Source organism: Engystomops pustulosus, chromosome 3 (genome assembly GCF_040894005.1).
Source record: "Engystomops pustulosus chromosome 3, aEngPut4.maternal, whole genome shotgun sequence".
In the NCBI taxonomy this organism is placed as follows: domain Eukaryota; kingdom Metazoa; phylum Chordata; class Amphibia; order Anura; family Leptodactylidae; genus Engystomops; species Engystomops pustulosus.
The window spans coordinates 165,074,438-165,100,766 of record NC_092413.1 but is presented as its reverse complement, the minus strand read 5'-3'; positions in this window follow the sequence as shown (position 1 = coordinate 165,100,766).

The following is a 26,329-nucleotide window of genomic DNA, read 5'->3' as shown; positions in this document are numbered from 1 at the left end:
TGCCTTTAAAGAAACTTAACTTTTGTAGATTCCTGTTGACAGAGCTGAATGAGGGTCATTTTTTTCGAGGAGTGTTTGTTTGGGAAGTGGGAAGGAGATTTCCTAGATGTTGATGCCTTGTCCACCACCTGCTGTATATTGTCAGCATAACGCTATATATATAGGAGATGCCTAGATTATTTGTCTATTTGTCCTAACTATTACTTTTAGTCTTAGTTAATAATGCACAGTAATGTATTTTCTCCTTTTTATTTAGTAACCTTATCATATTTTAATGTAGTTGATAAAATATAAATCAAAAGAATTGTAATAAAAGTGGCTTAAAAAAAGTCATCTGAAAAGGAGATGTAATGTCAGTAGTACATATTTGTCTCTAGGCTTTTCATTAAATCATCTTTTGCAAGTACAAAATGTAAAATAAAAAATATATAAATTTAATATACAAGGGCTGCAAATCATTAATGATTTATTGTTTTATCTGATTTATAGTGAAGTGTCAAAATTCTCAGGCGTTAGTTCATTCAATTATATGGAGGGAGTGTGTAAAAATCTGCTTCATGTATAATTCCATTACAAATTTAAGACAAATGTTTTTATTATTATTTTTAAAGACATATTGTATCAAAAAAATGTACAGTATATTGATTGATTGCTTAATTCCAGGAAACATCCTACAAATGTCCTTCACTATATATTGACTTATTCAAGATGTCCTTCAGATGAAAGCTTTATTCCGTCAGTACTGAAATCTTATGTCATGGAATTTCACTACTGTATTGTGGAATCTTCCAAGAAAGCATGTGACAGACAGCAATCTCCATACTTACACCTGAATAGTAGTTTTGGAATAAATAACAAGTAATTAGAACTTAGATTCACTGATATTAAAATGGTTTCCAAGACTTTTCAAAAGCTTCTATAGGGCAGGGAGGGGGCTGCTTAAAAAATAAACCTGTACTTACATCCAAGGTCCCTCCTGGTGTCCTGCGCTGCCATCTCCGTGCCCCTGTTTGTTTAATATATTATTATATTACAAATATATATTACATTATATCACCAAATCCAATCACAATTATGGCACTCTTATAAATAAAAAAAAATCTTTCTTACAAAAAAGAGCTGCCCTAAAAATTAAGTGGATAAGGGGGTGGGGTAGAAGTCCTCAATAGATCAAATTAAATTAAAGAATTCCTTAGACTTTTTTATATTACCTATTGAAGGTACACAAAAACTACCCTCAAGGTAGACCAATAATATCTGGTATACATTTACTTATTTATCACACCATGTGGACCTTTTCCTCCAACCTCGTATTAGGAACCTGGAATCCTTTATTCTTGACACCGCTGACCTAATCAAAAAGATACTTCTAGTCTATTACCTTGTGATTTAGGGCTTTTTAAGTTTCTTTGTAAAGACCTTAATATACCATCAATACAGAGAGAATTCTTAGTTCAATTTATCCTATTCATATTAAAATGTAACTATTTTTCCTTTCTTTACCAAATATACCTACAGAAAAGAGGAACAGACCTGGAGAGCAAGTTTGCTCCCAGGTTTGCTAACATCTATGGGGGCCTTTTTGAATAACAGATCATATACAAACACAATTTATTTCACAACTGTATACTGTATAAACAAAATAGAGTTTTAACAAAGAGATTTCAAGCAAAGGGTAATCCCAAATCCCTGATATCATCTGCCTGTAGTAAAGCAGGGTCCCTGAACCAAGACCTATGCTTATACCCACCCAAGATGTGGAACAATCTAATCTAGACACAACACACACTCTGAATTTTATTACCACTTATTCCTTTCCAGTGGAAAGATCTGAAATATTTTAGAGAACCATTCAGAAGATCCAAAAACCTGAAAAAATATCTTGCCACCTGGTCGCCTCAAAACTTATAATAAAAATGCATTTATTTCCTTTTTTCTCAAAACAGTAGTTTTAGGTGCGGCCATACTCGCTGTGTTTCAAATCAATCATGCTTAGAAGAACCAGTTTTATTTCCAATGTGACTCAGGAATCGTATAACACCAAAATGTTTATGAACTGTGGTTCAATTTACTTGATGGACTGTACATGTAAGCTCCAATACGTAGGCCGCACCATTTATATTGAATAAAAATTCAATTTAAATTCAATTAAATACTCTAAATGTCTGAAATGCCCCTGTGTAGTCATTTTGTGAAAGCCGTAAAAACTAAGTCCACGAAAAAATGATGCAATTGAGTTTTTTCTATAATTTAATAGCATTTTGCCAGCTTCTCAGTAACTGGCATGGGATATGAAATGCAGCCACTAGGAAGTACAACTTTGTAAATCAAAAAGTAAAAAAGTTGTGGATTTTTAGAAACGGATAGAGTAAAAAACGGAGATTCAAAAAACTAAAATGACTTGGTGCTTTATATAATTCCTTTTGGAGTTAAATAAAAAAAATAAAAATAAAGTCTAAATATTCCCCTATAATGTATAAAATATAAGATGTTGATTAGTCTCTGGATTACTTCCCTTGGGCAATTGCTACTGTACTCTGAAAGGAGTCTCTAATTTCCTAGGACACATAGTACTGAGAACATTGAACATTTCTATAATTCAGAAAACGTGACTCAGAAACTCAAGAAAAGCGTCATGCTGATTGGCTAAGGAACATTTTGTCAAACTACATAAAGCTGTTGGACACATGCTATAATCTTTCAGAACTTTGCAACAATTTCCAGGATCTACTTTACCCCTTAAAGGGAACCTTTAATGACATTTTCACAAATACAGATAGTGACAGGTTCCCATAGGGGCCTAGTAACTAACTGACCCCTCCCATCTACTCCTTCCCATGCCTTATGCCTCTGTAATATACAGCGGTTCTGGTTATGTGGCCAGGGTGATGTCATCTAAGGTCATATACCCTTTACATTCTAAAAATGTAGCCCATATTTTTATCTGATCATGTGAAATCACAGCAAGCCTCTATGGACTTCTACTACATTTTGCAAATGTAATGGGTAGGAAACCTTAGATGACATTACCCTGGTCACATGACATGAATGTAGCACAAGACAGTGTGTAAAAAATGTACACAATATTTCCTAAAATAAATAGATCTATATATTTCTGTAGTTGAATTTTGGCAGATGGTCCATAAGTAAAAGGAGGCAGGGCAGTGATTTGAAGAGACACTGAGCTGTATATATTTATATTCTGGTGTATAAGCTGAGTTTTTCAGCACAAAATATGTGCTGAAAACACGCAACTTGACTTATAAACGGGTGTATAAACAAAAACAAACATACTCAACTTCCGGTGCTCCCCGATGCTCCGCATGGTTACTCTTCCTTCTTCTCTTCATGTGTAATAATGTGCCCGCTTTATTACAAATGAAGAGAGGAAAGAAGATGAGCTATGCAGAGCACCGGGAGCCTGCCAGAAAATAAGTATTATTTTATCAATACGGGGGCTAGCTACAGGGCATTTCATCAATAGGGGGATGGCTGCAGGGCATTTTAACTGTAAGAGGCTGATTGCAGGATATTTAATCATTGCCTGGGACTGTAGGGTATATAATCATTGTGTGGGGCTGCAGGGCATTTCATCATTAGGGTGGGCTGCAGGGCATTTCATCATTAGGGGTAGCAGGGCTTTTCATCATCATGGGGACTTCAGGGCATTACATTATTAGGGGGCTGTAGGGCATTTCATCATCAGGAGGGCTGCATGGGGCATTTCATTACTGGGGTTCTGCTGCCGGGCATTTCATTACTGGGGGAGGCTGCTAGGCATTACATTACTGGGGGAGGCTGCATGGACATTACTTTACTGGGGGGGGGGGCTTCTGGGCATTTCATTACTGGGAAAAGCTGCTGGGCATTACATTACTGGGGGAGGCTGCATGGACATTACATTACTGGGGGAGGCTTCTGGGCATTTCATTACTGGGAAAAGCTGCTGGGCATTACATTACTGGGGGAGGCTGCTGGGCATTTAATTGCTGGGGGAGGCAACTGGATATTACATTACATGGGAAGGCTGTGACCAATGCATTTCCCACCCTAGGCTTACCCTATATAGTTGTGTATGAGGAGAGTTTTTCAGCAAAATTTTTGTGCTCAAAAAGCCCCATTTAGCTTAAACTCGAGTATATAAAAAATAAAGTTATTAATCATGCTCCGGCACTTTCTGATGGCATCATCTTCTCCCTGCAGCAGGTCTTTGGGTTCCTGGTTCCTGGCAGATGCACGTCTATGCAATCTGCCAGCACAGAATTATGACTCGGCAGTCCCGCTACCTGCAACTGCTGGCCTGGCCGGGAACCCAAAGATTTGCTGCAGAGAAAAGGATGCCGGGGACAGTGCCAGAGGGTAAGTAATATGTTTATTTTTTAAAGGGGTTACTCTGCTGGGCATGTTCTAGAAAATGTCAAATCCATTAGTGTGAAACAGTGGGGCAGTATCAGGTGGTATTAAATCTACAAGAAAGAAAGCTTAAAACATTACTATATTTTTGTACAGCTAATGAGCTACATACAAGGTTACACAATGAACAGAGTCAGGACAATATAAATACTCTGTAACATCACGGTATGCTGTAAAGATGTTATTATCTAAAGGGTGTATACAAGAAAACTTATATATCTCTGATTGATTTCTCTACCTGATACTCTTTTGGCCCACATGGCAATATAATAAAATGAACACACCCATGGATTTCTTCCTGTATCTTCCTCATTTTATAGTCCAGTTAGTGACCCGATAGAGTAAATAAATGACTACTCTAGCATGACACACCGCTATAATACATTGGGAAACCAATGAATCGTTTTTAATTTGTGCTTCCATTGGAATACTAATTTAAGCCAATAAATTGGTCAAGATCACACAACTGAGCTTAATCTTCATGAAGTGTGTTGAGACAACGCACTACAGCTAGATCCATTCCCTAATGATCCTACAAAGGGGAAAGGATAGCTTTATGATCCTCTTGTCATTAATTAATTTACTCAACCATATAGATCCACAGTGTCTTAGTAGGAGGTATACAATCTAGAATGTTCTGTTAAGAAGGTACAAATTTCAACAGGGAACAGGGAAAACCTAATGTACAGGGTAAATTATGTTAGATAAATTGTCAGAATGATAGATTTTAGGGTACAAATGCATAAATCATGTATGGAAATTACAGTATTCAATATTGTAGGAATCTTCTAATAGACAATTATAAATCATAAATGCTCCTCAAAATAATAAAATAAAAACATTATTTGACTGTTGAAAAAAATATTATTCCCATAGATTAAAAAAATCAAGTACCAAGGTTAATTTTTTTTAAATATATCTACTTATAACACCATATTATTTTGGTTTTCCTGTTTTATTTCAGTGGTCAAATACAAGGGTGACTATGGAAACCATAGACATTCTCATCTGGGTACTTCGATGTCAGGTAATCCATCAAATTGTTACTGATGTCCTATGTAACATCTGTGCCCAATCAGGCTTCAGTGACACCATGGGGCAGATTTATCAAGCAGTCTGAATGTCAGAATATTTCCAGTTGCCCATGGCAACCAATCACAGCTCAGCTTTCATTTGACCAGTGCTCATGAATATTTTAAAGGGGAGCTGTGATTGGTTGCCATGGGCAATTGGAAATATTCTGACTTTCAGACACTTGATAAATCTGCCCCCATATGTCCATAAAGTATGACAGAGGGTGCGCTGTTGACTGTGTTTTTGCGTTCTGTCTTGTACTAGTTTGAATACTGCACTATTTCACTCCTGGCTGTCTTAGTTGAATTTCACTACACCCATTGTTGATTTTGTTTTGGGCTGCAGGTGGTAAAGCTAGTTGTGATGGTCAGATGCTTTTTCCATTCACAGGCTGGACCTCTAATGTTTGATCTGGGACTATGACATCATTAAAAGCCATCTTCCTACATTGCTATAAATCTATAGTGCTAGAACTAATTCTAGAGTATTGTAGTGCTGGAATATTCTTTATTGCTTTATTTGATTATTTTATTCACCTCCTTACCTTTCATTAGTCTCTTTTTCTTTTCTGTGTAGTCCTTTTTGTTTTCTCCCATACTTGTATTGCCTTCTTATTTTGTAAGATTTTTTTTTTTTTTTTTTTTCTTTGGTTCAGGAAGGGAATGCCACTCAGTTGTCGGGTAACCATCCTCCTTGCCCCTTACTTTTTCCCTTGGTTGTACATCCCTTCCAGTAACATCACATCCTATTTGAGTACTTGCAATATCCGTATTAGGTTACAATTGTCTGCTATTTATTTCTTAATATGGTAATGATTAAAAGTTAAAACTGAGCTTAATTGAAAAATATTACAAACAAAAATCAGCAGACAAATTTTATTCAGTTTTAACACTTTAGTTGTAGTGTCTGCTACATTGATCCAGTAGATATGGCTTATGTCTATTTAAAGGTAACCTGTCACCCCATTTTTCACAATTACAGCTAGTGGCAGGTTCTCATAGAGCATTAACTTACACCCTCCTTTTAGCTAAAAACTGTATACTTTTACCTGATATCCAGGGATATTGAGCGGTGTGTGGTCTCTTCTGGCTGAATCCAGCATCTCATCCCCATGCTTTCTCAGCATGCAGCAGTAATGTCATGTGACCAGGGTGACAGGTTATGCTTCATAACATTAGCAAACTGTACACCATGCATACAGTATATCTGATTACATTAATTCACAGCATGTCTCCATGGACTTCTACTGCCTTTCATGTCTCCATGCAGGCATGCTGTGACTTCATTTTATCAGATATATGCATGGTGTACAGTTTGCTAATGTTAGAGGCTAGAGGACACAAGATGATGTCACACTGGTCACATGACATTTTTGATGCATCCTGAGAAAGCATGGGGACAAGTTCCTGGATTAAACCTTTGGAGGCCACGTCACCCTCAACTCGCTATAGATATTCTTGGAAACCAGGTAAAATTATAAAGATGATTAAATGGGGATCTGAAGGGAAAAAAATTTAACTAAAAGAATGGTGTCAGTTAGTTAATAGGGCCCTATGGGAACCTGTCACTAGCTGTATTTGTGAAAAATGTGGTGACAGGTTCCCTTTAAAGGAAACCTACCATTTCAAATGGTAGGTTTAAGCTGTAAACACCGAGCACCAGCTCAGGGTGAGCTGGTGCCGGTGCTTAGTTTCGTTAGTGTTAAAACCGCGGTATCGCGGTTTTAACACTTTTTAAACTTTATAGCATAAACTGCTTCGGCGCTGCGTGCGCACGATCGTGCGCGCGCCTACATAGGAAATGCCGCAGGCGTTGCGCGCGCACGGTCGCACGCAGCGCCGAAGCGGCTTCTGCTATAAAGTTTAAAAAGTGTTAAAACCGCAATACCGCGGTTTTAACACTAACGAAACTAAGCACCGGCACCAGCTCACCCTGAGCTGGTGCTCGGTATTTACAGCTTAAACCTACCATTTGAAATGGTAGGTTTCCTTTAATGAAGACTGATACAGAGATATCTAATAGACCAAGGAAGCACAGGAACATTTCCCACACTCCCAAGGAAGTAAATGCTAGTGGCAATGCATATAAGAAAATGTGTTAACCCTCCGCTAGTTAGGTACTCATGTCTGGCATACTGCAAAGCACCAGCATTATTATCAACTCCAGAAATGCGAGACTTCTATCTGCAGCATTCAGTTCAGAGTAAAACCGTTTAACAAAGTTGAGTTCAGCAGTTTGCGGTTGAGGCCTGTAAATCCTGTAGACACACAAACTTAGTAGTTACTCTGTCCCTTAGCTCCACTTCTTGTTGACCTTGCACATTATGTTTGAAATTATTCATCCTACATTGATCAGACTGGGAGCAGAGCAACTTATGTATACACTGAGAAAATTACAAGGGGCTGTAACACATGGCTTAATAACAATAACAGGTTACTTCTTTTTAAGGTAGTACTGCAGCTTGCAATGTGGATCTATCATGTCTTTAGCCTACACATAAATTCAGAATTCAACAGTGCATTTCATAAGCTTTCCCACCATATTTGTTCCTGATTCCTACTTATCTGTTATTTTGAGAAAACATTTAGCATTTATTTTAATGCCTATGTGCTTCTCAGTACACTTAAAGAGGGGCTACACCTTCTGAAGGCCTTGTTGACCTTGATCATAGTAGATAAGGTTGGAAAGAGAGACAGGTCCATTAAAAATACATATTTTCTTTCTATAACACGTGATATTTGTGTGCTTCAGAAACACATCCAGGCCTCTCCAACATGTATCAAGTATCTGCCATAACAACCTCCTGCGGCAGAGCGTTCCTTAGTCTCACTGCTCTTGCAGTAAAGACCCTATCTATGTTGATAGTAGAACCAACATTCCTCTAGGCGTAGAGGATGCCCCCTTGTCCTGCTCACAGGCCTGGATATAAAAAGATCTTTGGAGAGATCCATGTACTGTCCGTTCAGGTACATTTTATTCTAGTCCCCCCATTCCCCTAATAATCCTGGTTGCTCTCCTCTGCACCTGTTCCAGCTCTAAAATGTCTTTTTTATACACTGGTGCCCAAAACTGTGCACAATATTCCATATGTGTCCTGACATATTCCTCTCTTGATATTTTCCATAGTTTTATTTGCCCTATTAGCAGTTGTTCTTGTCCCAGAAAACCCCATTTATAAAAATTGTGCAACCACTTAATAAAATTGTTATTAGGGTGACATGAAAGTTAACCTTATTATATCATCTTTTATTATGATAAAGCCTTCAAGCAAGGCTGAAAATATAGAGAGCAATAGAATAAACACCATAAAAACTTCTAAAAAAAATATAGGTTCCAACTCCTACAACTTTTCTATTTAAGAAAAAAAAAATACTGCTGGGAAGAAAAGCTGTTCAGTTATATTGAGGGAATTTAACCCATAATAAAAACTGACATGAACTAAGATTTTAATAAATGATCTTCCTTAGTTTACTGATGACTCATAGACCATTGTAGTACCTGTGCTTAGAGCGTAATGACACCTAGACTAGTTTAATAAGATGAGACACCTCAAAACCTGGAATAGGCACAAGGAAGGGAAAATAATATTTATATCCATTCCTCCTGGGTCATTTCTTGCGTGCATGATATTCAGCAAGCTATCACAATCTCATTTCATGTTTATTCCAGGGTCACTAGCAAAATTACGTTTTCTGAAAAAAAAGCCTATTTCTAGATATATCAGATAATAATACTGGCTGGAAATGGCAGCTCTGTGTAATAGAAAACATGTGATCTTATTATTTTGTTTGCCCACAGGACATATGTTTAAGTTTAATTTAATATTTGATATTTTGTATGGCAAATTACTGAAAAACAATGTGCGGGTGGCAAATACTGAATTGTCATGTGGTGATCTGAGGAAGCTACGATCTATTCAAATACCACATGAAATTCAATGTTAAAATTTCATGCTGTGAAAATGACATAAAGGGAACCAGTCATCAGAAGCCCACCTGTACACATTACCAAACAGTTTTTATAGTAAAAATAGCTTTTTTCACAAAAAAAAGATAACCTGTCTGTATGCAGAGCTGTGTTTGTAGTCCTGGCTTTCAATGCCATGAACTTTTGGCATGTTGTAGGGCAGAAAATTTTAAGCCCTTCTGCAATTGGAATAGCTACCCCAATCTGGCTTCTTTCACTGCTATTCATCAGATTTCCCCCTGCTATCAGTGATTCCTCAGATGGCCGTTGCTAGACACTTCCTGTCCACACTGGGCTGAATGCGGATTGAAAATGTAAATGTGAGACAGACCCCTCTCTCTCTTCTCTCTCTGCTCTGAGCTGATTTCATCATGGCAGTCAGGAGTCCTAACTAATGTAATAATAACACACCTACATCCTTCCTGTACACCCTTAGCTTTCCCCACATGTGTATATAAACAAAAAAAACAGCCTCCCCTCCCCCCTTCACCTTACGGCAGCAGAAAATGGCAAAAAGGAGAGAGCAGTGATGCACTGTGCCTATGCAAGTCTTCAATCTATCCCATATGCTGTGCTGCATTTTTACATATATAGATAGATATGAGATGGATAGATGCATACATAGATAGATTGATACTTCAGGAAATTGTAAACAGCACACAATTCAAAAATGAGTAAAGGTGGATGCAGGCAAAAATGGGACCAGGCCTCAGATCCCTTAGAGGTAGAATCAGGAGAAAAAATGCAGCACTCCAAGGCAACCGTTAAAGGGTGTAAACGGTGGGTTCTTTTATTCCATGTTTAGCAAGTACAATAAGGTCCAGCAACGTTTCGGCTCGCTTGGAGCCTTTTTCAAGCCAAGTAACAATGGTGGACGATACATATATATAGCAAACATAAGTGATCACATGATACAATTAGTCCCTCCCCTTCATTAACATACTTTTAGTATAAAGAGATTGTGTTACAAATACAAAACGATATTTCATATTATAAAGTGCATATGCATGTACAGTACAATCGATGAGACATAATTTAAACATAAAAAAGTGCTAGTGACAATAAAGTGCTATGGTGTGCCTAATAATGATCAGTGCAACAAAATTTGTAAGTATACATAGAGAATACGAACGGGATTCTCACCACCTCATCCACAAGATGTATAAAAAAAAGTGTCCAATCGCTCGCCAGCGTGTAACAAAGTTAACGCGCCAGTCACTCACCAGTATATAGCTGGATTTTTATACATCTTGTGGATGAGGTGGTGAGAATTCCGTTCATATTCTCTATTAATACTTACAAATTTTGTTGCACTGCTACAAAATTGATCAATTCTTTGCTCACCTATTGATTTTTGTTCAGCTTTGTATAGATAGGCTGAGGATACTAGTAATTACTATATACTTCACTTGCATCAACTAGTCCTCCATCTGCTACTGCTTATGTCACCTGCACAGACTGAACTAATTCAGCTACAAATGGTATTCTTCATATACTGACCTACTCTGGTATCCGCTATTGTATATTCCAGCTGTATAGCAACTATGTAGCAACATGTGCATCAAGTGATCTAATTCTCTACCAAATACTGTATATTCCACCTGCATAGACTAAACTAATCCTTTATCAGCTATGAATAGTATTTTCCATTTGTAGCGACTGAACTAATCTGGTGTCTACTGTATATTCTATCGGTATAGCAGTACACTTCATCTGCAGTATATTTAGTTATTTGACCATTGGTGGCCTTTTTCTGTGTATATTGTCTTTTTAAATTGATTTTTTTAACCCCTTAACGACTTGGCCTTTTTTAGTTTTTTCACTTCCATTTTTCCCTCACCAACTTCAAAAATCTATAACTTTTTTATTTTTCCACATAAAGAGCTGTGTTATGGCTTATTTTCTGCGTATCAAATTGCACTTCATAGTGATGGTATTTAATATTCCATGGCGTGTACTGGGAAGCGGGAAAAAAATTCCAAATGCAGTGAAAATGGTGAAAAACCACATTTGCGACGTTTTCTTGTGGGCTTGGATTTTACAGCTTTCACTCTGCATCCCAAATGACATGTCTACTTTATTCTTTGAGTCGGTACAATCAAGTGGATATCAAATTTGTACAGGTTTTATAATGTTTTCATACATTTAAAAAAATTAAAACCTCCTGTACAAAATTTTTTTTTTCATTTTGCCATCTTCTGTCGCCAATAACTTTTTCATACTTTGGTGTATGGAGCTGTGGGTAGTGTAATTTTTTGCGAATTTTGATGGGGTTTTCATTGCTATATTTTTTGGGACTGTGCGACCTTTTGATCACTTTTTATGAATTTTTTTATATTTTTCAAAATGGCAAAAAAAGGCCATTTTCGACTTTGGACGCTATTTTCCGTTACGGTGTTAAACGCAGTGAAAATCCGTTATTATATTTTGATAGATCTGGCATTTTCAGACGCGGCAATACCTAATGTGTCTATGATTTTTACAGTTTTTTTATATTTATATCAGTTCTAGGGAAAGGGGGTGATTTGAATTTCTAGGTTTTTTTATTATAAATTTTTTTTTTTAACTTTTTTTATTTTTACTTTTACTATTTTTCAGACTCCTTAGGGTACTCTAACCCAAGGTAGTCTGATTCATCCTATCATATACTGCCATACTACTGTATGGCAGTATATGTGGATTTTACTCCCCATTTATTACAATGTGCAATTAACACATTGTAATGCATGGGTTAAAATGAAGTAGGCTCGGGTATTCGGAACACCCGAGGCTACCATGGCGATGGATCGCCGCTCCCCGTAACGTCATTGGGGAGCGATGATCCGCGACAAGATGGCGGCGCCCATGCGGCGCCATCTCTTTGAAGCAGCCTGCAGCATTGCCGGTGGTGATCGAGTTGAAAACACCCGCGATCAGTGCTAGCACTGATCGCAGGTGTTACCGGTAAGCCTTTGCTGCAATATGCGAGCCCGCGAGCCCTCTCCATGCACCGGGACCCGGCGCGCTCCGTACTAGTCGGGAAGTTGTTAATTGATCTAGTAAAGTGTTATGTTGTGCTTTCTAGATTTTGGTGTTTGTTTTCTTTTTTCTGGTGTAATTTAATTTCAGGAGCAATCTAATTAATCTAGTGTGTGTATATTGTGTCTGTGCACCCTATTACTTGTACCAGTTTTGACTCTTCTCTAGGTGAAAAAGTTATAATTCTGAAACTTTTCTTGTCATTGAATAAACATTCACATTCTCACATTTGAATATTATTTTGGCTCTTAGCTACAATCTCCACACTCGCCTGTGTGGGTGTGTCTAAGATGCACAAGCTATGGTCTCATTGGTCAGCAGCATGTTACAGGAGGCAGGTTTAGACCCACCATCTTGCAGATTGCAGTTCATTTTAGAGCTGGAATCCATAGTAGCCATGGGCAAAAAAAAAGGTACTAAATGGGGTCTGATGGGCAACATACTTTGAGGAACGATCCCCAGGGATGCCAGGAGCAGAATTCTTTTTGTTCAGAACGATGGTTACCCTATAAGTCATGGTCCATTATATGTTGTTTGCTTTTAGAAATTCTGGAATGAAGCCTAGAGTTACAAAAGGGTTATAGAATGTCTTTATTAGCAAAGATCTTTTACTTGAATCTTGGCCTAATTATCTGAGACAATAGTATAGTGGTTTTATGAGCATGTATTGACTTGATATTGGATATCCTATAAAAATGTTCAGTAATGTGTTCTTCTTAAATACTCTTCATTATTGCAGCAATGAGAAAAGCTATATTTTGAATGGCCATTATCTATCAATGTTTATTTTATAGAGGGACAAAATTAAGAGGTATAATGAAGGACAATAGAGGACTTTTAACAGCTCAATGACGAGAAACATAATAGTACAGCACAATGTCCTTAAGTAAGTATGAAGTGGGGGTCACAGGATGAACCCTCTCCATACAGGATGGTTGCCAGCTGTGTTATACAACATACATATACTGCTATCAACCTTGTGCATTGCTGGCATCAATTACCAATTGAAATGGCGATGCCACCATCCTGGTTGGGAGAGTAGCCCCCATGGTGACCTGTTAGTAGGACAGTTTCCAAGGCTGCCAAAGATGTTCTAAAACTATCTGCTGCAGACCATGCCAGAATGCCCAAACTGATATATTTCTGTATATTGTATGAGTGATCAGACCTATAGGGTACAAAGGAGTATATATTTCTGTTAAATAAATTTAAAAAAAAAAGATTTTAGGTTAATTCACATGTGTTCACTGGACCCAATGTCTCCCTGTAATTCCATTCTCCACAGCAAAGATGAATAGGAAATATTAATCAAGATATACAAAGCATTGCCAATAGCCCTGAAAAAGCCCTTAATTTTTTTTTGCTTTGTCCTCATGTGTCATGGAAATGGCTACATTGAACTTTACCACAAAGTCCCTGATCAGAGTTCTCCAAGTTTATATGATCTCAGTCGCCACAAATATTGGAGGCAACAAAATAAGTTTTGGACATGTTTGGGGGTAATATTTCATAATGTTGTTTCGATTGTGAAGATATATTCTGTTAGCTGCTTTTAAATGATATTAATATCTTAAAATAATAGATTCTGAAATACAACACTGAACACTGAGATCACTAAATGAAATCCTCTATTACATGAGGATATGTCACTAAAATATGTCTTGTTATACAGCAAGACACAATAGGGATATTGGGGGAGATTTATCAAGCTGCCTAAGAGTAAGAATTTTGTTAGTTGCCCATGGCAACCAATTACAGCTCAGCTTTCATTTTACCAGTGCTCCTGAATATTTCTGTATTTGGTTGCTATGGGCAACTAAGCACATTCTTACTCTTTGCCTACATTCACACAATGCATGCCCGCCATACCGTAGTATGGTTGGGCATACCTTGGTGCTGGGGAGAGGAGGAGGGGGAGCGCGCCGTTCACTCCTGCCCATCTCCATAGAGTAATATAGGGCCTGGTGCTGTATTCTGTCGAAAGATAGTACATGTCCTATCTTGCTATGGGCTACGGAAGAGTACGGTGCCACACGTGTGCTGCACCATACCACTTCCATACCGCGCAGTGAGGCCATTGAGGTGTATTGGGGGCGTATAAACGCTGTACATACGTCGGCCATATATACGTCCCCCATACGTATAAATCTCCCCCATTGTATGTTCAGTATCTGTAGAGGGTATGTTATAAAGCAGGCGGTGCTGAGCAGCTTGTTAAAGGGGTTATTCGGGTATACAAATTTACTTATGGCTGGGCTGGGGCAGGCTATTTAAAAATAATAAATATGTACTTACCTCGTCTAGCACCGGTTTGTATACAGGGGCGCACAGGGAGCTTCCTGCCGGCCAGAAGCTCCCATCCGACACCATCTCTCAGCGCTTACAACGCTGAGAGATAGGGACGGATGGGACATCGCGGACCAGAAGCTCCCTTGCGCGGCTTCTGTGCCCCTGTAAACAAACAGGGGCACGGATCAAACGGACTGCGGCGCGGGACATCGGCATCGCCGGAGGAGGTAAGTGCACGTTTGTTCATTTTAAATAGCCCGTCCCAGCCCGGCCATAACTAAATTTGTATACCCGGATAACCCCTTTAATAATGTCCTGGCCACAGACATAATGTTATTGATCATAATGAGCTGAGCAGTTTTTAATATAGATTTTTCTATATAAATCCCATAATAACATTCACTGAGCAGGACCATTCCAAGGACACCCAAGCCTTGAACTTATTGAGAGAGTTTACTGTAAGTAAATAAATACATATAAATAAAAATATATAGTAGAACTTTTCTAACAAAACTATATATTTTTTATCAGTGAAAACTATTAAACCCGTGGAGCAAAATATAAGTTTGCAGGGAAGTATTTAACATAAAATAATAGCACATATAGCTAACGTAACGCAAATATCACATGGTCCTGCAACTGCATAAGAAACTTATATATACTATATGATGTAGAATTAATCCTCAGGTCAAGTTTGTTCTATAGAAAGAAAGCAAACATCCTCTCATGATCTACAAAATACCACATCCTGCAGAAATAGCCAGAAAATCACTCCTTGTTCATACACTATTACATAGAGAGAACATTCTGATGAACACTGCTTTCGTATGCCAACTAAAATACTTGAACAATTCACATTTAAGTTTAGCACTGAGCATAAAAAAAGTCCAGAGCCTTAAAGTTTCTAAACTATTTTACAGTGAAGTAATATGAACAGTATATTTGTTGATTGCTCACATTTCAAAGCGTGTACCCTTGAGGGACATCAGTCTACATTAATTATGTATTAGCGAGGAAATTTGTAGTTTGTGGTCTCAAAGATACACGAAGATGGACTTCCAAGATCAGAAACACAAGCTTATACTAAATCAGAAACCCAAGAGAAATGGATACGCTAGCCTAGGGCAATAAATACCATTGAAGAAAGATCTGCTGAATAAAGTCTTTTAAGAAATGTTTTAGTGCAGATTCAATTTTGTATTGCGTTTGAAAGCGATAGGATGAGCATATGAAGAGACAATGCAGTTAATGTTAATGCCGGGAAAAATGTGGAACAAAACTCAGTCAAAACTCATGTTTTCTATATCAGAAGATGGCATAAACTGTAGCAAAACAACATCAAACATTCTCATGCTGGCGAGGAATCCCAAAACTTTCCATTTAGAATATGAACAAAACAGGTTCAGGCAGTTGCTTGTCTGTTGGTTACTGCCTTGGGATATGCTCTCATGTTTTTATATTAACCTGTATTTCCTTTAGCTATATCACAAACATAACCATATGAGAATTGTCACTTTAAGATTACTTTAAAGGAGAATTCTGCTTTCATTATGACCTGACAAGATGTAGACAGTTGTAGGAAGACAATATTATATGGGGTAAATAAACACCTAAATCCCTTTTGTGCTCATCTGTGATTCCCATAACTGTGATTTTTGTGTATGAATTCTGAATGTGTAATGAGTTAGACATATTACGTTACATAAAGATTTATCCAGACTTTATCGCCCATCATCTCCACTATGTCAATCACTTGTGTTACTTGGGATGCATTTTATATTTCAGAATTAATGTAGAAAAAATTGATGATAAATCTCCCTCAAAACAAATGACCAGGTATGCAGAAATTCCACATACTCAATGTTTGCTTCATTTTGTACCATTAAAGATTGTTCTTCTGGTAAATTACGTTGGGAAGCTAAAAACAAAACCTAAGTAAGATAACAAAATGAGGAGAGGCTGTGTAATATTGGGGAGGCGCTTTGTATTCTGGGGGAGGCTGTGTAATACAGGAGGAGGCTGTGTATATTGAGGAGGCTAAGTAATACTGTGTGCTATTGAGGAGACTGTGTGCTTCTGGGGAGACGGCTGTGTATACTCTGGGGCTGTGTATATTACGTGGGCTATCTAATACCGGAGTGGCTTTGGCATGCTGGTGGGATTTTGGAATACTGGGGGAGGCTGTGTGCTGCTGGGGTAGGTTCAGTGCAATTGGGGGAGGTGTAGTTCTATATGCTGTCTGAGGGATCTGAGGGGCTGGATTTTAATTAAACAGGGTGGCCTTAAATGGAGTACTGTACATCATTTAATTTGGGAGTATGTACATGGGGCTGTTTTAAATATATTAGAGGAACTGTGTGTATGTAAATGAGTTGGGTGCTATAGTTCAGGGGACCTGGTATATATAATAAATTGTGGGTGCTATAGATACTATCAATTATTCATACTATATAAAGGATGTTTTATATGGGGAATAGTGTGTTCAGTTATGTTGTGTATTTAGGAAAACACTCCATTCCAATGTAAGTGACTGTGGTTTTTAGGGGCGCTGTGTGGAGTTGTTCTGCATGGAACTGAGGATATTTGACTGTGAATTCAGCAGTAAAGAAGTCCTCTTCCTGATGTCACTTGTAAGGTACTAGATACTAGATGTCACTAATGTCTATTTCTAATGACTGACTACTAGTGTGTAAGGTTTATTCATCGGGTTGCGGTGGGGACAGCAAAAATGCAAGAATTGGCTCTGGCTATTACTAAACATCTAAGAAATCCTCACTGGAATAATTTGCACACCAAGAGGAACTACTACAAGCAGAGAATTTTTGAAAGACTTTTCGCATTATAGCAATATTTTACTAAATAACTCAAAATTATATTACTCAGTTTATTATCAACATTTACATAAATGACAGAATCCCTTCAAATGTGTAATGGGTATCAATAGGATAAAATGTTGCAATTAGTGTTGAGTGAACAGCAAAGTATGGGGCCATACCGAACTTTGCTGGTTCCAGTTCCCCACTCCCAACCATGAACTTTATTAGAAGTTCACCGTAAAGTGCTGGCTTTTATTGCAAACAGCATTTAAAGACTTGGCCCTTGCCAATGGCATTTAAATCAATGGAGCGCAAGTGCACCAGCATTAACGTGCCGACAGAGCTGGATGCAGCCTTTTTGAGGAGGGCTCTCTCTCCCTCATGGCGTAATTGGGAGCTAATGCCGTAATTGGCAGCAAATGGCTGCATGTGCTGGCATGTTAGCGCTGATGCATTTGCACTCCATTAATTTAAAAGCCACAGGTCTGGGTTCCATATTTGAAAAAGGACCCAAACAGATTTTTAAAAATTGGGGTAGGCCAAACTCGCCCAAACCTGAATTTGAACAGGTAAGCCATTAAACTCAATGGTTTCTATACTATGTTTCACCTTGGACAAAGAATGCACTTTGGTCTCCAGTATACAAGTGTAATATTGACAACTAGGATTTACTATGAATACACTAATATTGTATGTAAAGAATAAATGAAAACACCAGGCTTAGTTTAGAACAGGGGTCTCAAACTCACTGCCCGCAGGCAAACTGCGGCCCTCGGGACAATAGTTTGCTGCACAGAGCTTTCCAAATCAGTTCTACCTCCCTTACACTCACCAGGGCGTACTATAACATCATGGTGCTGCGGGGGGTGTATGGAGAGAGCTCACATGCTGAGATCTCTCCATACACAGCGGGTGTCGACTGTATAATACTCCTGACACCTGCCTGTTACTGCCATGGTCGGTGCTTGCACCAATTGCAGCAGTTAACCTGTTAAGTGCAGCGGTCAAACCCAAACGCGGCACCTAACTTACCATTTCATGGGCACCGCCATCTTTGATGGCCGATCACTGCCCCCGTGCCCCGAGGACGGTGATCATTTGCCATGGCAGCTTACAGTCTAATTGAGACTCGATGATGGCTGGCTATTAGATATCAGCAGTAAAATTGCTATATACTGCAATACAGTAGTATTGCAGTATAGTATTAGCAATCAGACCCTGCAGGGTTAAAGGACCCTGGAGGGCCTAAAATAATGGTAAAAACATTATTTTTGTAAAAAAAAAAAGGAAAAGTTTAAATTATCCTCTTTCCCTAGATCACATATAAAAAATAAATAAACAATAAAAATTATAACCATGATATGTATTGCCACGTCCCAAAATGTCTGTTCTATCAATATATTAAAAAAAGACTATTCTCGGCTGTGAACACTGTAACGGAAAATGGCGCCCAATTGTCCACCCAATTGTTCCCCACTTTATCCCCATTTTTCCATTCTCCCCATATTTGAATTGAAAACAATCAAACAGTCATAAATACCCCAAATTGATATAAATTAAAACACCGCCACATACTGTGGGATACTTTTTTTGGTTCTGCCTCTCCCCTTTGAAAGTGTGAGGAGGAGGAAAAATCTCAAGCAGTGATTTGCTGCTGACGATATTCTGGTTGTCTCCTAGCAGTTGCATCACCAAATAAAAACCCACAGTATATGCTCAGCTAAGGCTTGGAATGGATGCCGTATAGTTGTATCTATCCCCCATGCTTCTAATGGACCTCAATGAGCATACACTGCAATCTCCAGTAGAAAGCAGGATTAAAGAAGGCAGCCGTCTGCACTTTATCATCCAGTGTTTCCTATACTGAGTAGATGGAGGCATTCTCCTGCCAGTATATGTCTACAGACAGATTTAGAGTATACTGAAGCTTTTATGGTACACACGCTAATCATGTGAACAATAGGCAAAGTGAATGTGGCCTGATATTGATATGTATTGAGTAGACCATGATTCCATAAGCCCTCGAAGTGATGTAAAACTGAACCACCATCTGAATCATATTCCATCCATCTTACCCTATGCTTAAAATATTTAACACAATTGAAACATAACCAAGATGATTTATACACAAGTATTTCCAAGATATAAGAACTTATTAAAGAAATATTCCAGCTATAAAGTAATTAGATGCCCACTTCTTAGAAACATCCCTACAAAAGTGTTTTTAGTATTTTAACATTGAGGTTTCTAGTTGATTACATTACTCAAGGTTGAATTCTTCACTTCTATAATATGTATTGTACGATAACAGAATTATATTTTGTTGAAACAGTTCAAATAAGTCAGTACAAATATGATATACCTTGAATATTCAAGATGTTATCCAAACAGAAAGAGATGATATCACATATTCGGCTGGAAACATACCCAAGGGAGCACCACATATTAGTTTGAAAAAATTACGATTTTCAAAACAATTCTACATCTACATTATGTTAAATTTGTGGTAAATGAATAGTTTCTCAACTTATAACCTGAATATGGGGTAGTGAAGATATCTGTAAGCCAGTTACTGAACAAAATCAAAACAAGACTACCAGTGATGTATGAATCAGCTATCTACTGTAGTTAATATTCCTAAACCAATACAAATAACATTTTTCAATTTTTCATAATGAGAATGGAATCATAAAATCTTTATGTGTTTCTTCAGTGTAACGGAAACTGAAAATAAGATAAAGAATAGAGATGAGCGAGCACTAAAATGCTTGGGTACTCGTTATTCGAGACGAACTTTTCCCGATGCTCGAGTGCTCGTCTCGAATAACGAGCCCCATTGAAGTCAATGGGAGACTCGAGCATTTTTCAAGGGGACCAAGGCTCTGCACAGGGAAGCTTGACCAAACACCTGGGAACCACAGAAAAGGATGGAAACACCACGGAAATGGACAGGAAACAGCAGGGGCAGCATGCATGGATGCCTCTGAGGCTGCTTAATCGCACCATTATGCCAAAATTATGGGCAACAGCATGGCCATGACAGAGTGACAGAATGAAGCTAGATAGCATGTAAAACATCCAATAATTGACCCTGACACTATAGGGGACGGCATGCAGAGGCAGCGGCAGCAGCGGCAGGCTAGAGAGTGGCATGGCGACATACCCTAAATGGACTCAGGCTTCAAACCAATGGGTGGCAGAGAGGAACCAAAGGAGGTGAGCAAGAAGCGCTCAAATAATATCGGTACATGATAAAAGTTTGCCAGTATATTTTGTGGATTACACAGCAGGGTGGCGACAAAGTTAACATGGAAGCCATGAAAACAACCCAAAATTCTGCCTGACACAGCTCGTTTGATAAGGGGACCATGTATGGAGGCAGTGAACTAGTAGTAGATTAAAGGTGCTGCAGTTAAAACTATGTTAGTTGGATCTTGGCATGGAGCTGGCGCTCCGCTGCCAGGCGAGCTTTCGCCAATCCAAGCCCCTGTCTCTAGGCTACTCCCCAAACAGCACTTCTAAGAACCTTTTGTATAAGATCAAGTGTAGTAGCGTTCTTATAAGTTTGGGATATGGCGGGTGAGGGGAATGTAAACAGATGCGCAAGAAGCGCATGATGCGCATGGAGCTGGCGCTCCGCTGCCAGGTGAGCTTTCGCCAATCCAAGCCCCTGTCTCTAGGCTACTCCCCAAACAGCACTTCTAAGAACCTTTTGTATAAGATCAAGTGTAGTAGCGTTCTTATAAGTTTGGGATATGGCGGGTGAGGGGAATGTAAACAGATGCGCAAGAAGCGCTGAAATAATATCGGTAAATGATAAAAGTTTGCCAGTATATTTTGTGGATTACACAGCAGGGTGGCGACAAAGTTAACAAGTTTGATGTGGAATGCCCTGTAATAGCTCTTGGGCGGTGTGCCTTTTATCGCCTAGGCTCAGCAGTTTGAGCACCGCCTGCTGTCGCTTAGCGACGGCACTGCTGCTGTGCCTAGAGCTACCGACTGATGGCGCCATGCCCACGGATGGTAGTTCGGAGGAGGAGGTGGAGGAGGGGTGGGAGGAGGAGGAGGCATAGTAGGCCTGAAACACCTGGACCGAGGTAGGCCCCGCAATCCTTGGCGTCGGCAGTATATGACCAGCCGCAGGGTCAGACTCGGTCCCAGCCTCCACCAAGTTAACCCAATGTGCCGTCAGCGATATATAGTGGCCCTGCCCGGCAGCACTCGTCCACGTGTCCGTGGTCAGGTGGACCTTGTCAGAAACGGCGTTGGTCAGGGCACGGATGATGTTGTCTGACACGTGCTGGTGCAGGGCTGGGACGGCACATCGGGAAAAGTAGTGGCGGCTGGGGACCGAATACCGAGGGGCGGCCGCCGCCATGAGGTTGCGAAAGGCCTCGGTCTCTACTAGCCTATAGGGCAGCATCTCCAGGCTGAGCAATCTGGAGATGTGGACATTAAGGGCTTGGGCGTGCGGGTGGGTTGCACTATATTTGCGTTTCCGCTCCAGCGTCTGGGGTATGGAAAGCTGAACGCTGGTGGATGCTGTGGAGGATCGTGGAGGCGACGATGGGGTTTTTGTGCCAGGGTCCTGGGCAGGGGGCTGACTATCAGCTGAAACAGGGGAAGGAGCAGTGGTGTTCACGGCCGGAGGTGAACGGGCTTGGTGCCACTGAGTGGGGTGTTTAGCATTCATATGCCTGCGCATACTGGTGGTAGTTAAGCTAGTAGTGGTGGAACCCCTGCTGATCCTGGTTTGGCAAAGGTTGCACACCACAGTCCGTCGGTCATCCGGTGTTTCCTTAAAGAACCTCCAGACTTCTGAAAATCTAGCCCTCGCCGCGGGAGCCCTCGCCACGGGAGCTTCACTACGTGACACATTTGGCGCTGATGCCCCTGCTCTGGCCCTGCCTCTCCGTCTGGCCCCACCACTGCCTCTTCCAACCTGTTCTGGTCGAGGACTCTCCTCCGTCTCAGAAGCACTGTGTTCACCCGGCCTATCAACCCAGCTTGGGTCTGTCACCTCATCATCCTCCGATCCCTCAGTCTGCTCCCCCCTCGGACTTCCTGCCCTGACAACAACTTCCCCACTGTCTGACAACCGTGTCTCCTCATCGTCGGACACCTCTTTACACACTTCTTCCACTACGTCAAGAAGGTCATCATCACCCACAGACTGCGACTGGTGGAAAACCTGGGCATCGGAAAATTGCTCAGCAGCAACCGGACAAGTGGTTTGTGACTGTGGGAAGGGTCCAGAAAACAGTTCCTCAGAGTATGCCGGTTCAAATGCCAAATTTTCCTGGGAGGGGGAAGACTGGGGGGGAGGAGGCTGAGGTGCAGGAGCTGGAGGAGTGCCGATTTCGGTGACATGGGTGGACTGCGTGGAAGACTGACTGGTGGACAAATTGCTCGAAGCATTGTCGGCAATCCACGACATCACCTGTTCGCACTGTTCTGGCCTCAACAGTGCTCTACCACGAGTCCCAGTAACTTCAGACATGAACCTAGGGAGTGTAGCTCTGCGGCGTTCCCCTGCTCCCTCATCAGCAGGTGGTGTCTCACCCCGCCCAGGACCACGGCCTCTGACCCCTGCAGTAGTTGGACGCCCACGTCCCCGCCCTCGTCCTCTACCCCTAACCCTCGGGTTAAACATTTTGAAAATGAGAGTTATAACTTGAATTTTTTTTTTTACTTTTTTTTTGTTTTTTTTTTGTGTTTTTTAGTTTTTAAAAGCAAACGATGCTATCCTATTGCTATGGCTATTTTCTAGCCAAGTATGAAAGCACACTGCTATGCCAGATGAGATGACGCTGAGTTATGAAAAAAATAAACGTAAAATAAAAAAGGAAATGGCAGACTGTGCCTAATTGAAATACAACCCCGGGCCCTAATAAATTTTCCCACTTCGGTCTTTGCGATGGATATGTGCGTCACTAAGCGCAAAACACAGCGGTCGCAAGTCTCACTCCAAATTGCTCACAATTTGCTAGTAGATGCACTGCAGCAAGTACAGCCACCAGCAGATCAACCAGAAATCAAATATATATAACGCTACTGTAGGCGTAAGTAAGCCGTTTGGATTCTCCTATGGCTATTTTCTAGCCAAGTACGAAAGCACACTACTATGCCAGATGAGATGACGCTGAGTTATGAAAAAAATAAACGTAAAATAAAAAAGGAAATGGCAGACTGTGCCTAATTGAAATACAACCCCGGGCCCTAATAAATTTTCCCACTTCGGTCTTTGCGATGGATATGTGCGTCACTAAGCGCAAAACACAGCGGTCGCAAGTCTCACTCCAAATTGCTCACAATTTGCTAGTAGATGCACTGCAGCAAGTACAGCCACCAGCAGATCAACCAGAAATCAAATATATATAACGCTACTGTAGGCGTAAGTAAGCCGTTTGGATTCTCCTATGGCTATTTTCTAGCCAAGTATGAAAGCACACTACTATGCCAGATGAGATGACGCTGAGTTATGAAAAAAATAAAAGTAAAATAAAAAAGGAAATGGCAGACTGTGCCTAATTGAAATACAACCCCGGGCCCTAATAAATTTTCCCACTTCGGTCTTTGCGATGGATATCTGCGTCACTAAGCGCAAAACACAGCGGTCGCAAGTCTCACTCCAAATTGCTCACAATTTGCTAGTAGATGCACTGCAGCAAGTACAGCCACCAGCAGATCAACCAGAAATCAAATATATATAACGCTACTGTAGGCGTAAGTAAGCCGTTTGGATTCTCCTATGGCTATTTTCTAGCCAAGTATGAAAGCACACTACTATGCCAGATGAGATGACGCTGAGTTATGAAAAAAATAAACGTAAAATAAAAAAGGAAATGGCAGACTGTGCCTAATTGAAATACAACCCCGGGCCCTAATATATTTTCCCACTTCGGTCTTTGCGATGGATATATGTGTCACTAAGCGCAAAACACAGCGGTCGCAAGTCTCACTCCAAATTGCTCACAATTTGCTAGTAGATGCACTGCAGCAAGTACAGCCACCGGCAGATCAACCAGAAATCAAATATATATAGCGCTACTGTAGGCGTAAGTAAGCCGTTTGGATTCTCCTATGGCTATTTTCTAGCCAAGTATGAAAGCACACTACTATGCCAGATGAGATGACGCTGAGTTATGAAAAAAATAAACGTAAAATAAAAAAGGAAATGGCAGACTGTGCCTAATTGAAATACAACCCCGGGCCCTAATAAATTTTCCCACTTCGGTCTTTGCGATGGATATGTGCGTCACTAAGCGCAAAACACAGCGGTCGCAAGTCTCACTCCAAATTGCTCACAATTTGCTAGTAGATGCACTGCAGCAAGTACAGCCACCAGCAGATCAACCAGAAATCAAATATATATAACGCTACTGTAGGCGTAAGTAAGCCGTTTGGATTCTCCTATGGCTATTTTCTAGCCAAGTATGAAAGCACACTACTATGCCAGATGAGATGACGCTGAGTTATGAAAAAAATAAACGTAAAATAAAAAAGGAAATGGCAGACTGTGCCTAATTGAAATACAACCCCGGGCCCTAATAAATTTTCCCACTTCGGTCTTTGCGATGGATATGTGCGTCACTAAGCGCAAAACACAGCGGTCGCAAGTCTCACTCCAAATTGCTCACAATTTGCTAGTAGATGCACTGCAGCAAGTACAGCCACCAGCAGATCAACCAGAAATCAAATATATATAACGCTACTGTAGGCGTAAGTAAGCCGTTTGGATTCTCCTATGGCTATTTTCTAGCCAAGTATGAAAGCACACTACTATGCCAGATGAGATGACGCTGAGTTATGAAAAAAATAAACGTAAAATAAAAAAGGAAATGGCAGACTGTGCCTAATTGAAATACAACCCCGGGCCCTAATAAATTTTCCCACTTCGGTCTTTGCGATGGATATGTGCGTCACTAAGCGCAAAACACAGCGGTCGCAAGTCTCACTCCAAATTGCTCACAATTTGCTAGTAGATGCACTGCAGCAAGTACAGCCACCAGCAGATCAACCAGAAATCAAATATATATAACGCTACTGTAGGCGTAAGTAAGCCGTTTGGATTCTCCTATGGCTATTTTCTAGCCAAGTATGAAAGCACACTACTATGCCAGATGAGATGACGCTGAGTTATGAAAAAAATAAACGTAAAATAAAAAGAAACTGGCAGACTGTGCCTAATTGAAATCAAACCCCTAATAAATTTTCCCACTTTGGTGTTTGAGGTGGATATGTGTGTCACTAAGAGCTAAACACAACGGTAGCAAGTCCCCCTGCAAATTCCTCACAATATGGTACTAGCTGCACTACTAGTGCCAGCAAGCCCAGCCACAAGCAAATAAAAAAAAAAGTATAACGTTATTGTAGCCCTAAGAAGGGCTGTTGGGTTCTTGTTGAATCACTCCTGCCTAACACTATTCTAATAGAACACCCTATCGCTTTCCCTAACCAGCAGCAGCTCTCTCCCTAGCGGCATCCAGACACAGAATGATCCGAGCAGCGCGGGCAGCGGCTAGTCTATCCCAGGGTCACCTGATCTGGCCAGCCAACCACTGCTATCGACGTGTAAGGGTACCACGTCATGCTGGGTGGAGTGCAGAGTCTCCTGGCTTGTGATTGGCTCTGTTTCTGGCCGCCAAAAAGCAAAACGGCGGGAGCTGCCATTTTCTCGAGCGGGCGAAGTATTCGTCCGAGTAACGAGCAGTTACGAGTACGCTAATGCTCGATCGAGCATTAAGCTCGGA